The sequence below is a fragment of the Pelobates fuscus genome, chromosome 1, assembly GCF_036172605.1.
Source record: "Pelobates fuscus isolate aPelFus1 chromosome 1, aPelFus1.pri, whole genome shotgun sequence".
Taxonomy (NCBI): domain Eukaryota; kingdom Metazoa; phylum Chordata; class Amphibia; order Anura; family Pelobatidae; genus Pelobates; species Pelobates fuscus.
This window is the reverse complement of record NC_086317.1, coordinates 201,871,302-201,887,122: the sequence shown is the minus strand read 5'-3', so window position 1 is coordinate 201,887,122 and position 15,821 is coordinate 201,871,302. Positions and strand designations below refer to the sequence as shown.

Below are 15,821 nucleotides of genomic sequence, written 5' to 3'. Positions count from 1 at the left end.
ATTTTAAACCCTGTTTTCCTTACGTCCTCGGAATGTGCCGTACACAAATAGAAGGCTTGGCCTGTAATTGTGGGAGGCACTTAATTTCCCTATTTAAACCCAGTAAGCCCCTGCTTACCTGTCTTCGACGATCTCGGAAGTGCCCCTCCCACCGCACCCTCAATTTTATCATTTTCCTAGGTGGGCCCTCTTTTACAGGCCTAACCTTACGTCAGTTTCGGCACACCTCAACTGACTTGCTATTAAGGAACTACTTATTTTAAACCCTGTTTTCCTTACGTCCTCGGAATGTGCCGTACACAAATAATATTTACAACTTTATTTCTAAATTTACTACATGTAGATGGCCGCAAAACAAAAATTGTCATGTGAAGACATTCATTGTTCGGGAGAAAAGGGCTTGCCACTTAAAATAGCTAGCTGACCACTGTGTTAATAAGAGACACAGAGGCCACTTCGTACATTATACTCACAGTCACACAAATAACTTTCCAGGATTGCTACATACAGCTAATGTCACTGTACAATTGCGTTTCGCAATACAGAGGGTTTGCACAGCTTTGTACTTTTTTGAAATGTCCCTGCATGAAACAATAAAGGATTTTAGAATTCATTTAAAATACCTATGCATCCCACCTGTACAACATTGCTCAACAACCTATTGTGGTATTGGCATTACAAGGAAATGTTCTATACCTCACATTCAGACACTGAATCATTAATAGAGCTTACTTTAGTTTCCCTTATAATTTTAACTTCCCTTTTAAAGGTTCATAATAGAAAAAAAACATATTAACCTTTTCACTTCCAGATTATCAATCATCATGCAGAGGAAGAGTTAGGTCAGCAAAGAGGAACCTAAGAAAGTAGGAAGCTTTAGTGTGAGAGATGTTTAGTAAGAGCGTGTTCTAGGTAACAGATATTTTACAGAACAAGGCAGAAAGTGGAGAGGAGATCGGTGGCAGCTATTTGAAATAAACTGAAGAAATAGTGATGTAGAAGTGGCCTTTAAGTAAAGGTGGATTGATAAGAGACTAATAAACATTTAGAGGGAGAGTATAACAGCAAGTAGGTGTCTTTGGCACCTTGTCCATAAGATGAACTAAATAGAAATTGAAGTACAGGAACCTTAACCAGCACAAAATCCATTGACAGCACCAACGTAAAGGTAGGTTATTAAACTAGATGGCAATATATGATGATATTGAAATGTTTCTGAAATATACGTAAATCAAAAATAGTTTAATGGTTGCTATAGTTAGCAGGCTCTAATGTCGTTCAAATATTGAGAACCCAGGGTAGTCTGTATAATGTATATTAATAAACCTATGGCAAAGTAGGAATGAAGCAAATTTTAAAAGGAGGTGAAGTGCTGCTGGACTTTTGAGAAATAGAGGAATTCCCCACAAACACATTATAGTGGGAAATAACAAGAGAGATGAGGTTGCACACAATATAGGCATTTATAAAAATAAAATTAGGAAAAATACAGAGTAACTGGGTGTGTCATTTAATACTCACTGTTGAATATGCAAGAATAAATATATACACGGTGAGTGTATTGGGCCACCTGTTTTATTCTTATTAGAAATATGTTTTATATATATAGTAAAAATGAAAGTAAAAATTAAAATCCAGCGCACTCCCTTATCTACTAAACAGCTACTTTGGTGCTGACAGATTTTGCTAGTTTTATTAAAATCACCTAATCTAGGCAAAAAATAATGGGGGTTTAGTTACATTATATGGTCATACATTGCATAAGCCTGCCACAACGTCAATGTACCCCATATTAAGCAGGTCCTATATATATATATGTGGATCCAGTTGACCTTTTGCATATAAGAGTAATATAAATGGAAAGCAAGCACATTGAAAGCAGCTTTGGTAAGTTATTTTACATGCATTGTTAGCCTTTTCTTTTCATGTATATGATTTTATTTTGCTGATGTCAGTGTAGAGAGAATGCAGTTGCAAGCGCTGAAGTGAAAAAATATCAGCGACTATGGTGATTGTAACTTATATTTGATGAACATCAACATGAGAGTTTCAGATTAAGGCAGTAAAATTACAATGGAACAAGAGGTTTGGGGGTGGGCAATGGAGAGGATATGGTGGTTGGGGAGGGGAGGGGAGGGGATGTGGAGAGCATGGCTTGCTGTGTTTGTGTGTCATGGTTTCGTATTCCCAGATTGTCGTTATTTGGTTAATTAGCATTCTTTTCGAGGGCAAGTGTGTGGATTTCCATGCTCTAGCTATACTTACTGCAGCTAAAAGCACTTGGAATGTCAGTTTCCTGTCACATTTTGGCATGGATGACAGTGTAAAGAGGAGGCATTTTTCAGGAGTAGGAGTGTATATATACCCTATGAGAGTAGTGATCATGTAGCCTATTAGCATACAAAAAGGTGTGATAATAGAGCAGATCCACCAGATGTGGATCATGGTGCCGGTTTCCTTATTGCATGTATTCAGGAATATTTTCGCTACTTGCTCCAGGACCATGTACCACCTGTATTGTAGTTTGCAAATTGTTTCCAAGTGTGTGGCGCATGCTTTGGTGCCTTTGTGTGCATTGTGTGTGCTTTTCCAATCAGCTTCAGATATAGTGTGACCGATGTCTGCATGCTAACCTTTTTGATGCTCTTCCACCTTTTGTTTGTGTTGGGCCAAAAGAAGATTGTATAGGAAGGACATCTAGGGGCCTAACCATACAAATGGCCTCCCCTTAGTTTGTAGGCGTCCATGCCCTTTATAGGCAGAATGCTATGCCAAATCTTCCCCTTATCCTGCTGTTTTACACACTGCTTTCCTGTGGTCTGAGCTGATTCCCCGGGGTTCTAACACCCTGAAGGAAACCAATAGTATCGTGGTAACATCAGGCAGGAAGGCCGAGGACTAACATAGATAGTTCTCACTGGGGCCGATGGCTGGGGAGCAAGCACCCTGCGCCTCCCACTCCTGGCACACTGATACTGTTGTGGAATCTTGACTGGAGACCATCTGCCTCCCTCGCCATGCCTTAACACTTGCTGAGGTCTCATTGTGCCTCTATACTGCAAACTGTAAGAGATTTTTTTAAAAATGTAATGTAATTGGACATTTCCTCGTATAACCAAAGCGTGTTGGGGGCACATGACTTTCCACTTTGTTTTAACTAACTGTGTTAACCTCTACGGTACCACTTTAGCTGGAAGGCTATTATATGCATTCACTACCCTCTCAGTAAAGTAATACTTCCTGATATTATTTTAAAACCTTTGCCCCTCTAATTTAAGACTATGTCTTCTTATGGTGGTAGTTTTTCTTCTTTTAAATAAACTTTCCAAGCAGGTTCCCTACAAGCACCAGACGAGGCTACGTGTTGAGGGTTAAGCAGGAATGAATTTTAATGGTGCCACACTGGCCTTTTATGACAATCCCTAAGCAAGGTGTATGCCCACATGGACCTTGTTGGGGACAGGGACACAAACTTACAAACCAATGATAACACATTTACAATGTATGACACTCCCACATACAATACAATAAGCCTTCCCCTTTAATTAGGAGATAATTGAGTAAAGCACTATACTAAACTTAATTACGGCATCTCCAAACACATGGAAGTCATATTTTTTACCGACCACAGGCATGGTTCCATAGCCGAAAATAGTTCTATAGAATCGTGGATAAGTGCCGTTGGAGGACCGACCAGGAACCACAAGGTTTTCATGCCGAAAATAGTTCCAGGGCATTCGCGGCTAAGTCCCCCTGATGTCTATTCGCAGTTTTGGTCCATGCGAACAAGATGGCCGCCACCTCGTGGTCGAATGGCACTTCAAATGGCTTCAGGAGTTTCGAAGTGCCGCTTTGAAAGTTCGAATTGTGGCCATACAAGTACAAAAGGTCACACACACACAGTGGTTTTAACCAGGATTTAACACAGGGGTCATAGTCACAGGGCAAGAGGCTGGCAAGTATGCCCCTCCAAGAACCCGTGATGAGGTCCAGTTCGTCACACTGGTGTAAGCTGCGGTAGGGGGATGTTTTGGAGGTAGTTTGTCAGTGTTGAGTAGTTGATGGGTTAGGTGGTCCTGTTTTTTCACTCGCTTGGACATGGTCGGATCATGTATTATGTCCTATTATACATTGCAGTTTGGTTCAGTGAGGTGCCGACATGAGGAACCCGTCTATAAGCGAGTATGAGCTGTGTGCGGAGGAGAATAAGGTATAACTTCATTCTCCCATGTGAGTGATCCTCCAGATGTCGCAGGGGTTTTGGTTATGTAGTAGCTTCAGCAGAGCTATGCATTGTCTATGTAATGTTTGTGAGCATGTGCTGAGGTACAGTCGTGTCCATTTTGGGGTCGAAGATATGATTAAAGTCTCTGCAGAGGCCTAGGGTATTTTGTTGTATAGCTTGTATTGTATGTGTTATTTTGTGTAAGAAATGTCGTTGGTCTGTATGCGGTGGTATATGTTTGCTAGGGTGTATACTATATTATGAAAAGGTGCCTACAAGGATTATGTAACGCCCTTCTTGTGAATTTCATGTGGTGAAGGATGAAGGCTACATTTTTACTGATAAGGACTGAGGTCCCTCTTGTTTTACTACCCGTTGCGTAAAATTGGTGGGGGTAATCCTGTGTCAGTATGGATGAGTGGGCGTTAGTCTTGTAATATGCCTCTTGGAGGCATGCTATGTCAATTTGGGAAGATTACAGTTCTTTGTGTAGGAGATGTCATTGAGTCATTGGGTCATTGAGTCCTTTGACATTATGGGTGCATATTTTCATGGAGGTAGAAAAGTCAGGAAGATAGGGATTGGTGTTTGTTGGATGTCATACGGGGACAGAGCCGTCCTTCCTAGCAGCATCAAGCCAGGTGATTCCCTCCATATGAGGGTTTATGGTTGTAGCGGAGTTCCAATAATCAGCATAAATATCTCTGCTGTAGAATCCTTGTATGTGTGTGTGTGTGTGCATGTCATCGTGTCTGTATGTATGTCTGCGTGTGTGTGTCTCAGAATGTTTGTGTGGATATCTGTGTGTCAGTGTGTGTCTCTGTCTGTGTATCTTTATGTGTGTGTATACATCTGTGTGACCTTTTGTGTCTGTGTGTATTTGTGTGTCAGTGTGTGTACCTATGTTTATGTATTATGTGTCAATGTGTATGAGTGTGTGTGTGTGTGTGTGTGTCAGTGTGGGTATATGTATCTGTGTGTCATTGTGTGTTTCTGTGTGGAACATGTGTCAGTGTGTCTTTGTATCTGTGTGTCCACATGTGTAATGTTGTGTCAGTGTGTGTAACTGTGTGTATCTGTGTGCCAGTGTGTATATGTGTATTTGCATACGTGTCTGTGTATCTGTGTGTGGAAGTCAATACACTACACACAAATGCATGCCTGCACTCAAACACCAACATTCACATACATACTCCATAACAAACCATGCTTACATTCAAACACACATTCTGTGTGTGTGTGTGTGTGTGTATATATATATATATATATTTATAAATATAATTTATATACACAATATACACACACTGCACCAACAACAAATGCACGTACACATACCGTGTCCACTCTACACACACTGCATCCTTGTGGTTGGGCTTGGAGGTGGGCCATATGGGCGGGCTCAGTGGTGGGCCCCTTGTGGGCCCAGATCTTGTGCTTTGTTATGGTATGTAATTGCCAAACATTAAGTTTTTAACTTTGGCAATTTCCTTGCTATTTGCCTTGGAAGGTTTAGATGTATTTTCTGTGTCAAGGTATGCTAATTTGGTAAACAATGCAGACTGGACTGGCCACAAAGCTGGTCTATGGTCCTCATGAGTGGGGTTATGTTGGAGAAAATGAAGATAGTGTGTGACTCGGGTTACTACTGTTGGAGCATCTAATTTGGAGTTGGTTATTCTCCAGGCCCCCTGCCTTTGCATTGGGTGGCTAAGGTGAAGGACTGTCTGGGGCATGATCAGACCATGTGATTAGATCTATTTGAGCTGCTGAGGCTTGTTGTCATACAATATTACTCACTTTTGTGCTTAAACCTTGGCTACCTCTAGAGGGAAGTTTACTCCTATCGGTTTGAGTGTCGGTGTAACAGTCTAAGACACAGATGAAGTTGCTGCACACAACCAACTGAACGCTTCAATAAGATTCCATCTTCCTAAAATATTTAACTAGAAATAGGTATTGGGTAGAGATTCACTAATGCAGGCATGTCAAACTCAAAGTCTAGCACGGGCCAAATAAACAAGGTTTAAGTTTACGTGGGCCGCAAAATAACCCAAACCTTAAATTTTCATAGAAACGTAGGTTTATTTTGAAAAGTACTTTGGTAACATTCTGTCATCAAACTAATATGGTGACCAGGGGTCATGTGACCAAGTTCCTGTAGATCTTTCTTACAGGGGGATAAGCTTTACCCTTTGATATGGTAATTGGGTAATTCAATACCTTTACAAGTCAGGAAAGAGATAACCACTTCCCCCTATCCTCATCTCTCTCTGTTCCTTCTTGGCTGTGCTGCAGAGCAGACGTGGGCAGACGCCATGTGCTAGCATGGGGAACCATGTTACACTCTGTTGCTTCCTTTTCTTCCTTGGTGGATGTGATGTTGGACTTGCAGCAGTGAGCCATACTAGATGTGAAGGCCTAACCGTGGGTGAGATCAAACGTGTGGGGAAGGGGATTACTATATAGATAGATAGATTTAAAAAAGGGTTGTTGCTCCGTGGGTCTGGGCTGTGTGTTTGTGATACATTTATAGTATTGTGTTGTTGCTTTCTAAAAAAAAAAACTTTTAATGTAGACGAACCTTGTGTAATATATATATTAATTTGGTGATACAGCACAAGTACAGTATAAAAAAAAAAAACAGCATCCCCCTCTACTAAACCACAGCACCCCCCTCTACTAAATCCCAGCACCCTCCCCCCTCTACTAAATCCCAGTCCCCCTCTCTAGCCAACAAGCAAACTCCACTCACATTGCCGCTGCCAGTATGCGACTCCAGAGTCCGGCCTCTGGTATACCCAAAATGGTGCCATTCCGCAACCTGTGCCAAAGCGGATCCTCCTGCTACTTCTTGAAACGCTGTGAAGGTGGAGCACGTCGACGTCACGTTGGAATGTGACATGGTGTTGCGTGCCTCCGTGCACCTCCATGTCCTTCACTGTCCAGTCGCAGCCATCGCAACACTGAGCGACACACACACTCACTGACACACACACATACACACACTCACTGACACACACACATACAGACAGACACACACTCACTGACACACACAGACACACACACACTCACTGACAGACACACACACACACTCACTCACTGACAGACACTCACACACACACTCACTCACTGACACACATAGAGACACACACACTCACTGACACACACACACTCACTGACACACACACACACACTGACAGACACACACACTCTGGCAGGCACACACACACTCTGACAGACACACATACACACACGTTTACACATTCTTCACACACTCACATCATTGTATTTATCCCTGGGGTCCAGTGGGGATCTTCTCTCAGGAGATCTCCTTTTTGCTCTTCACTGCTCCCTCGCACGCGCGCTCTGTAGTGATGCCATCCCAGCATCACTACAGAGGGCGCGCGCGAAGGATCAGTGAGGATCAGGAAGACTGAGCTTCTCCAGCGACCTCTCCGAGTCCCGGCCGGGTAAATTTTTGCATAGTAGGCACCTGTAATTTGGAGAAAGCAAGTGCCTACTCTGCTTTAATACTAAGCATATACTCGCGGCTCGCCGGTCCGCAAAGATGTCCATTGTGGACCACATGTGGCCCGGGCTGCGTGTTTGACATGCTTGCACTAATGTAATGGTTTCATTGTTTAGAAGTCCCAACAATATGAGGATTCTGCCTTCTCTATCCTTGTATTGAGAGGTGAGTGTAAAGCCTTATGCAGCAAGACAGGCACTCATTTAGAATTTGTTTTTGCGTATGAGTGGAAGGTCTGGGGGCATTTAGAGGAATGCAACTGTGGAGAATTGCCTCTGCTTAAATTAGCCTCTTGTAGGCACATCTGCTAAAAAAAATCATGAAATGCTATTCTCCGTTTATGTGGGGGTCCCTTCACATTTAGGGACAATACTGAGATATCATTGGCCATGTGGAGGTGAGTGTGTGGAATCATATATGTTAAAATTAATGTCCCATTAAGGAAAGGGTTTAGCATGCATGAGATGAGTGTTGTAGGGAGTTGTTTCACAATACCAGGCTCTCCAAGGGCAGGGTAGGAAGTAAGAGGTAACTTAGACAGAAAATGAAAACAATGGACAAAAGAACAACTTACGAAACATACATGCTGCAAATAGACTCTTACATGATTTATACACTGTGTGGTAGCAGCGGATCTTTTTTCACATACTCATAATAGCTTGCTAAGTAGGAGGTATGTCATAGCATGATAGGCCATTATTGTAGTAAAAAATGAAGGTCTCTATCCGACCTAGAGCAAAACCATGTAAACAGCAGATTGAGACACGATATATATATATATATACATCATGATAGTAGAATATTGGCCGGGTATCTCCGAAGCTAGGGGTCAAGCTACCTTAGCATCACACCATGAGCTAAAACAGTATCGGAGGTTGCAGTGCAACCCGTAATCATCTACAGTCTCTCATGGGTCGCTAAGAGGACATCACTTAGACGTGCTTGTTTCTGGTTTTGGAGAGGATCTCTCAGATTGAAGGCTGGCTCCAGTTTTCACACAGGAAATGAGGTGTTGGGTGCAGGAAGCTGTTATGTTTATAAATTCCACAAGTGTAGGATTCTAGGAGTGTATGGAAAACATGAATCACCATATTCTTCCACACAAGCAATTTAGTGGGATAATCCCAACTGTATGATATGTTGCATGTTCTCAATACCTTAGTTACTTGGGTGTAGTCACTCCTTTTAATCATAGTTGAAGCTGGCTTATCTGCATAACGTGCCACAGTGTAGGAGGGGGTCAGGAAAATGCTTTATTTTCCTATCACTGCCATTAATGCTTCCTTTGCATGATAGTGATGTAATCACAGTATTTCATCTCTAGTCAGGTATGCCCTTCAGTTTTGAGAGCAGATGCACCCAGTCTAGGAGATGACAAAAACCGTCTTGAAGAAAGTACCTAAAAATCATGACAGTTCCTTCATAGTTATATGCTCTGGAATGCCCCTTATCCAGAGGTTATACTTTTTTGCCCTATTTTCCACTGTCTGTAAGCATTGTGTGCATTTTAAGGTGTTCCTCTTATAAAACTGTAATCAGTCTACAAGCTCATTATGAGACACACAGAGTGCATCCATTTTCCTCTCTATATTGTCAGTCCTGTCTCCTAGAGCCTTTACCACACGGTGAAAATCCACTGTGATATACTGTTAGGTCTGGAAATATTTGGACAATGACAAAAGCTTTGTTATTTTGGCTGTTTGCCAAAATAAATTAAAATTACAGGTAAATAATGAATATGGGCTTAAAGTCCAGTCCCTCTGCCTTAATGCTTTAATTTGAGGGTATCCACATTCAAATTGGAGGAAGAGTTTAGGAATTACAGCTCTTTAATAAGTAGCCCCTTCATTTTCAAGGGACTAAAAGTAATTGGACAATTGGCGCAAAGCTGTTTCATGGACAGATGTGGAGTATTCCTGAGTTATTGTTTTCATCAATTAAGCAGGTAAATTATCATTATCCAAGTCTACCATAAAGAGAAGATTTCACATGGGCAAATACAGAGGGTTCACTGAAAGGTGCAGCCCATTCATAAACCTCAAGAATAGAAAGGCCAGATTAGACTTTGCCAAAAAAAAAAAAAAACATCTAAAAAAGGGAGCCAAGTTCTGGAATAGCATTCTTTGGACAGATTAAACTAAGATCAACCTGTACCAAATGATGGGAAGAAAGGAGTATGGAGAAGAGTTGGAACAGCTCAAGATCTGAAGCATCATCGTTAAAACATGGTGGAGGTAGTGTGATGGCATGGGCATGGGCATGCAATGGCACTGGGTCACTAGTGTTTATTGATATAATGACAAAAGTCAGAAGCAGCCGGGTAAATTCTGAAGTGTATAGGGATATATTGACTGCTCAGATTCAGACAAAGTGATTGACAATGACCCAATACCCAGGAGTTTTTAAAGGCAAAGAAGTGGAATATTTTGCAATGACTGTGTCAATCACCTGATCTCAATTTGATTAAGCATGCATTTTACTTGCTGAAGACAAAACTAAAGGCAGAAAGATCCACGAACAAACAACAACTGAAGACAGCTGCAGTAAAAGCATGGCAAAGCATCATAAAAGAGGAAACCCGATGTTTGGTGATGTCAATGCATTCCAGACTTTTCATGAGGACATCCAGTGTCAAGGAAAACCCCATAGGAAAACATTGAGGCAATGCTTTTCTATGGGGAAGGTCTAATGCATGAGTCCTAATGTGAATGTGCATTAGTTTCCCCCCATTAGCTGACATTGGAGGAGGCAGAGCACAACCCACCACCGAGGGACATTGGTGTTGAAATAGGGTAACTTGGCAGGGCTCCGGGGGAGAGTCAGAGGAACATGTAAAGTGTTTCTTTAAGATGATGTATTGCTTAGTACTTAGTGAATGTCCTTAGTGTTTAGGGAGTCAATTTAGTATTAGAGAATGCATAGAGTAATGTTTAGACAATATATAGAGCATTATTTAGGTCATGTGCAGAGTAGTTTTAAGGGAATGCAAGGAGTAGTTTTTAAGGAATGAATGTAGTTGTGTCTTTTCCTACACTTTTTAGAACCATACTATAATTTGGAACTAAACTCTTAGACCAAGCACCATTACCACTAAGTTTTTGTTTTTTTCAAGTGATCACAGTGCAAGAACTTCGCTATGTTTCAGTAATATATTGGATTTCATATGATATTGGAGGTGTAACTCTATTTCTGGCAGCCGTCATTAGCCAGCTCAGAATGAGAGTTCCAGGTTGGCTAATGTTCTAATGTTAATTATGTGCATATTCTTTGCACCAGGTGCACTCATTGGCTGAGAGAGGTCAGTGCTCCCAGCTTATAAATGAATGCAAGGTTGTCAGAGATGCAGTAGCCAGATGCAGTTTCAACCGGCATGAGAGAAGGTTCGTTGCCGGACAGGATCCAGACGTAAAAGTAATGTGTATGCTTAGCGTTTGTTGCTTCACATTGAAGACAATTGTTGGATGGGGTTACATCGTTACTTATTTTTACTTTGGACAAAGTTTGGGGTATTTGAGTAATCAGATGGATGGACAGCTGGAGTTAGCTTGAACAAAATTTGTGTTTAGTGAATAACCCAGCTTATCTAATCCTTGTAGTGCTCGTATCCTCTTTCTCTTGTTTTCAAATTACTAGACATTTACTGTGCACTACATATGTGATCTCACTGAGTACCGCCAGCACATATTTTCTTGCTGGTTTATATAATGATTTACTGATGTATACAATGAGGGAATGCATTGAACGTGTCAAATAATAAAGAGCTGATTAAAACAAATGGTTAACATTTACAGTTCTCTGTTCTATGTTTGAGACCCAACAAATATGATACAATCATGGCTGCTCATGACCCAAGAGGCTTGACATTTTGGAGCCTTTCTTTTTTTTTTTCAATTCTTTATTTTTGCACTCGACAGGTAAGGCAGATGTATCACGAGTATGAGGCTTGCGCAGAAGCCAGATTACATAATGATCATACTTAGACACACAAGAATTGACAGCCAGAGTAATTTCAAACCACTGTTAAACTTATACATAACCTGCCTCCTACCAAGGTTTTTGTGATTTTTGGTCGTCTGGCGGAGCAAGTGTACTTTAACTGTGATGCTGGCGCAGAAGTCACTTCATTGCCTACCGTCATGAGGCTATCAATCTGGTACCTAGTCAATCATAACGGTAATCCCCACTATAACCCGGTCCCGGGCCTCTCATGGGTTGCCTCCTATCGAGGAAATTTTTAACTTTAAACTTTATGAGCCTAATATCAGGGTTGCCAATGTACGATGGCATCCCAGTGAGGTAGCCTAGAGGCTCCGCTGCTCCTTCAAACCCTTTAATCAGGCTAGAGAGGAGAGAGTAAAGAAAAAGAATAAGAAAAAGGAGAGCCATAGGACAAGTGAAAAAGAGAGGTCAAAGAGGGGGGGGGAGAGAGGAGAAGAAAGAGATAAGGGGCGAAGCTACAGCTCGCAGCGAAGAAGCTATGAGTGGTGGAGTGGGGGGGGGAGGAGGGAGGAGGGGGGCCCACCGAGAAGCGATCAATGTTCGGTTATCATCCTGGATACTCCTGGATACACCTGGTCACAGGCCATGGGTCTGTCCACTTCCGCCTCTGTTCGATCCCAGGGTACAGTTGTCCCACGGTTCCCATACCTTCACAAATTTCTCTACAGATCCTTTCACCCTTGCCGTCAAGTCATCCATCATTCTGCAGTCCCTTATTTTAGGTACAACTGTTAGTATGTCGGGGCCTTCCGGCGACAGCCATGCGGTAGCAATTGCTCTGCGAGCACATAGGGTCACCTTGTGTATTAAGGTCTGTTCTCTTCTGGGCCAGCCCTCCACAGATCTATTAAGTAGATATGTCCATGGATTCAGAGGTAAGGGCCTGCCGAAGATGCTTGTCAGAATATCTTTGACCGATGTCCAGTACACCTGGACCTTCGGGCATTCCCACCACATATGTAGATAAGTGCCGCGCGATCCACAGCCCCTCCAGCAATTGTCGGTATCCGTTTTGTGCATATGGTAGAGTTGTACGGGCGTAGTATACCAACGTAGCATGGTTTTCCACGACTGCTCTTGAAATGTGGTACAAATGGAAGCTTTGGTGTTCGCTTCCCACATCTCCTGCCATTCGATCCCTTCTAGTACTTCTCCCAGGTCTGATTCCCATTTATCCGTGTATGGTAAGTTTCCCCATTCCTTGTTCTTCTCGCTGAGGTGGGCGTATAAGAGCGTTATTGATCCCTTGGGGGTTACACCGTGTAAGCACATAGACTCATAAAAGGTCAGCCGTCTCATAGCTGCTTCTTTGATATGTGGTTGTCTGGCGAAATCCCGGATCTGAAGGTATCGAAAGAAATCCGCAGGGGTCAAGTGGGTGCCTTGTTGAAGATCAGTAAATGGGATTATACTTCCATTCAGGTATAACTGGTGGATCCGTTGTAGTCCGGTCCTTTCAATTTGCCGGAAATCCCTAGGAGCCATTCCTGGGGGGAAGTCACGGTTTCTTAGTATTGGGGTGAGAGGGGATGGCGATGATGCAAGACTGTATCTGGATCTGCTGCGGTCCCAAATTTGAATGGAGTTAAGGACGGCCGGGCACGTCGTCCTTATTATTGGTCTGCTTTCTTTCGAGGCCCACATGGTGGATTGAGGGACGTCTGAGCCGACCATCATGGACTCTATGTCAACCCACCTCCTCTCAGTGGGTGGGGAGTGCCACATCGCCACTTGTGTCAGTTGTGCAGACAGGTAATAAAAATACAAGTTTGGTAGGCCTAGTCCGCCTCTATCTTTGCGTCTGTAAAGCACTTGCCTGGATATTCTATGCCGCTTGTTGTGCCAAATGAAATCTCCTATTGATTTTTGTAACGGGCCTAGTTGAGATTTAGCGACATGGATTGGTAGGGCCTGAAACAAGAACAGTATACGCGGGAGGATGTTCATTTTCACCGCATTTATCCTACCTATCCAGGATATAGGTTTATCGGTCCAATTTTCCATGTCGTTGATCAATGATCGTATCATGGGGGTGTAATTGGCAGCGTAAAGGCGACTCGTGTCCGCTGTCAGATGAACCCCTAAGTATGTCAAGGACTCTGTTTCTATCCGGATCCTGTGGGTCTCCCGTATCTTCCTTGTCTCATCCGCTGTCATACCTATCGGCAAGGCGCTTGATTTCTGCATATTGGCTTTGTAGCCTGAGGATTTCCCGTACTCCGCTATCACGGTCTGCAAGGCTGTTATGGATTCTTCTGGGTTCGTTAGTGTCAGGAGGATATCATCTGCGTACGCCGATACGGTAAATTCTTTATCGCCCACTTTAACTCCGCAGATCCCCGGATGGCGGCGTATGGCCTGCAGAAGAGGTTCCAGTGCCAATGTGAAGAGTAAGGGGGATAGGGGGCATCCCTGTCTAGTCCCATTAAAAAGTCTGAAGGGGGACAATGGGGCACCTGCTATCTGTATTTGGGCCCTCACATTTTGGTACATCGCTCTCGTCATTGCAATATATTCTACAGGGAATCCCAAGTGTTTCATGACCGTAAACAGGAATAGCCACCGGACCCTGTCGAAGGCCTTTTCGGCGTCAATAGACACCACCAATGTCGGGGCAGCTACAGTTGTTTGTTTCCATATTAAGTCGATATTCCTCCTGGTGTTCTCAAACAGCTGCCTGCCCTGTATAAAGCCAACCTGGTCTGCATGAATGAGCGAGTTCATGAGTGGATTTAACCTATCTGCTTGTACCCTAGCTAAAATTTTCAGATCGTGGTTGATCAATGAAATGGGTCGAAAATTCTCGGGATATAGGGGGTCATTATTTGGTTTGGGCAATAAAATTATGGTGGCCAAGGTCATGTCAGGATTTAGGTGTCCACCCTGGCGTAGGTCTGCAAATAGGCGTACTAAATGTGGTGTTAGCTCTTCCCTAAAGGATTTATAATAGGAACCATCAAATCCGTCAGGACCCGGTGCCTTGTTGCCTTTCAAACTGGAGATGGCCTTGTCCACTTCTTCTTCCGTGATGTCCATGGCCAAGCTAGATGCGGCCTCCCTGTCCAGTCCCGGCATCTCTAGTCCATTTAGGTAAGCGAGGATGTTCCGTTCTTCAGCTAACTCGGTCGCTTCAGTTTCTGGTGTGTGGTTATAAAGTCGCTTGTAAAAGTCCTCGAATACCCTGGCGATCTCCTTGGGTTTGGACGTGGTCGTTCCATCCGGGCGTTTGATTGTCGTGATATGCGGCCTGTTGTGCCTAGGTCGTAGTGTTCTGGCCAGGAATGTGTCCAGTTTGTTTGCAGTTTCAAAGTAAGTGCGTCTGGTCCAGGTCATGGACTTAGCCGCGTCATCTAGCAATAGCGTTCGAAGAGACCTTCGCACTGAGCCGAGCTGTGCAAGTGTATCTCCATCAGGCGCAGATTGGTGTTTTTGTTCCAATGTTCGCAGTTGGCTCAACAGGATTTCTAATTGTTGGTGTTTCAGCTTTTTCTTTCTGGTGGCCAATTTAATTAAGGTTCCTCTTATTACTGCCTTATGTGCCGCCCACACCGTGCCGGGGCTCACTTCCTGGGTGTCATTCGTGGCAAAATATTCTGTTATCTCCCTCCGAACCTGCTCCGTGATTTGAGGGTCCCGCAGGAGGGACGTGTTTAGTTTCCACGTCCAGGGTGAGGCTATGCATAAGTTCCCTAGGACTATGGATACATCTGCGTGGTCAGACCACGAGATATCACCCACTATCGACTTTACGACGCGTGCCATTCCGGTACCATTGGTCAGAAAGAAATCTATCCGGGAATAAGTTCCATGGGGAGCGGAGTAGAAAGAGTAATCTGTAGTATCCGGGTGGTGGGCACGCCATACATCCATCAATCCAGTCGCATCCATGAATTGCTTGAGAAGGCGGTCCTGACCGCCTCGTCCCTGCGAACGTGGCCCCCCTTTTCTTGAACTCCTATCCACAGCTGGGCATGGGGTAGCGTTAAAATCGCCCCCCATGAACACCATACCATGCGGTAATCCTGATATCTTTTCCCGTAGTGCTGTCCAGAACTCTGCCTCAGGTCT

The 15,821-nt window shown here is 43.4% G+C and overlaps 1 protein-coding gene across 1 annotated transcript in view; it reads left to right on the top strand.

Annotated features, from left to right (window-relative positions):
* The first annotated feature begins 919 nt into the window (after nt 1–919).
* FGR (FGR proto-oncogene, Src family tyrosine kinase) overlaps nt 920–15,821 on the top strand; it is a 151,233-nt gene continuing 136,331 nt past the window's right edge. Inside the window, exon 1 of the mRNA XM_063453624.1 lies at nt 920–1,168. The gene's annotated coding sequence lies outside the window, so the exon portion shown is untranslated. The remainder of the gene's footprint in view (nt 1,169–15,821) is intronic.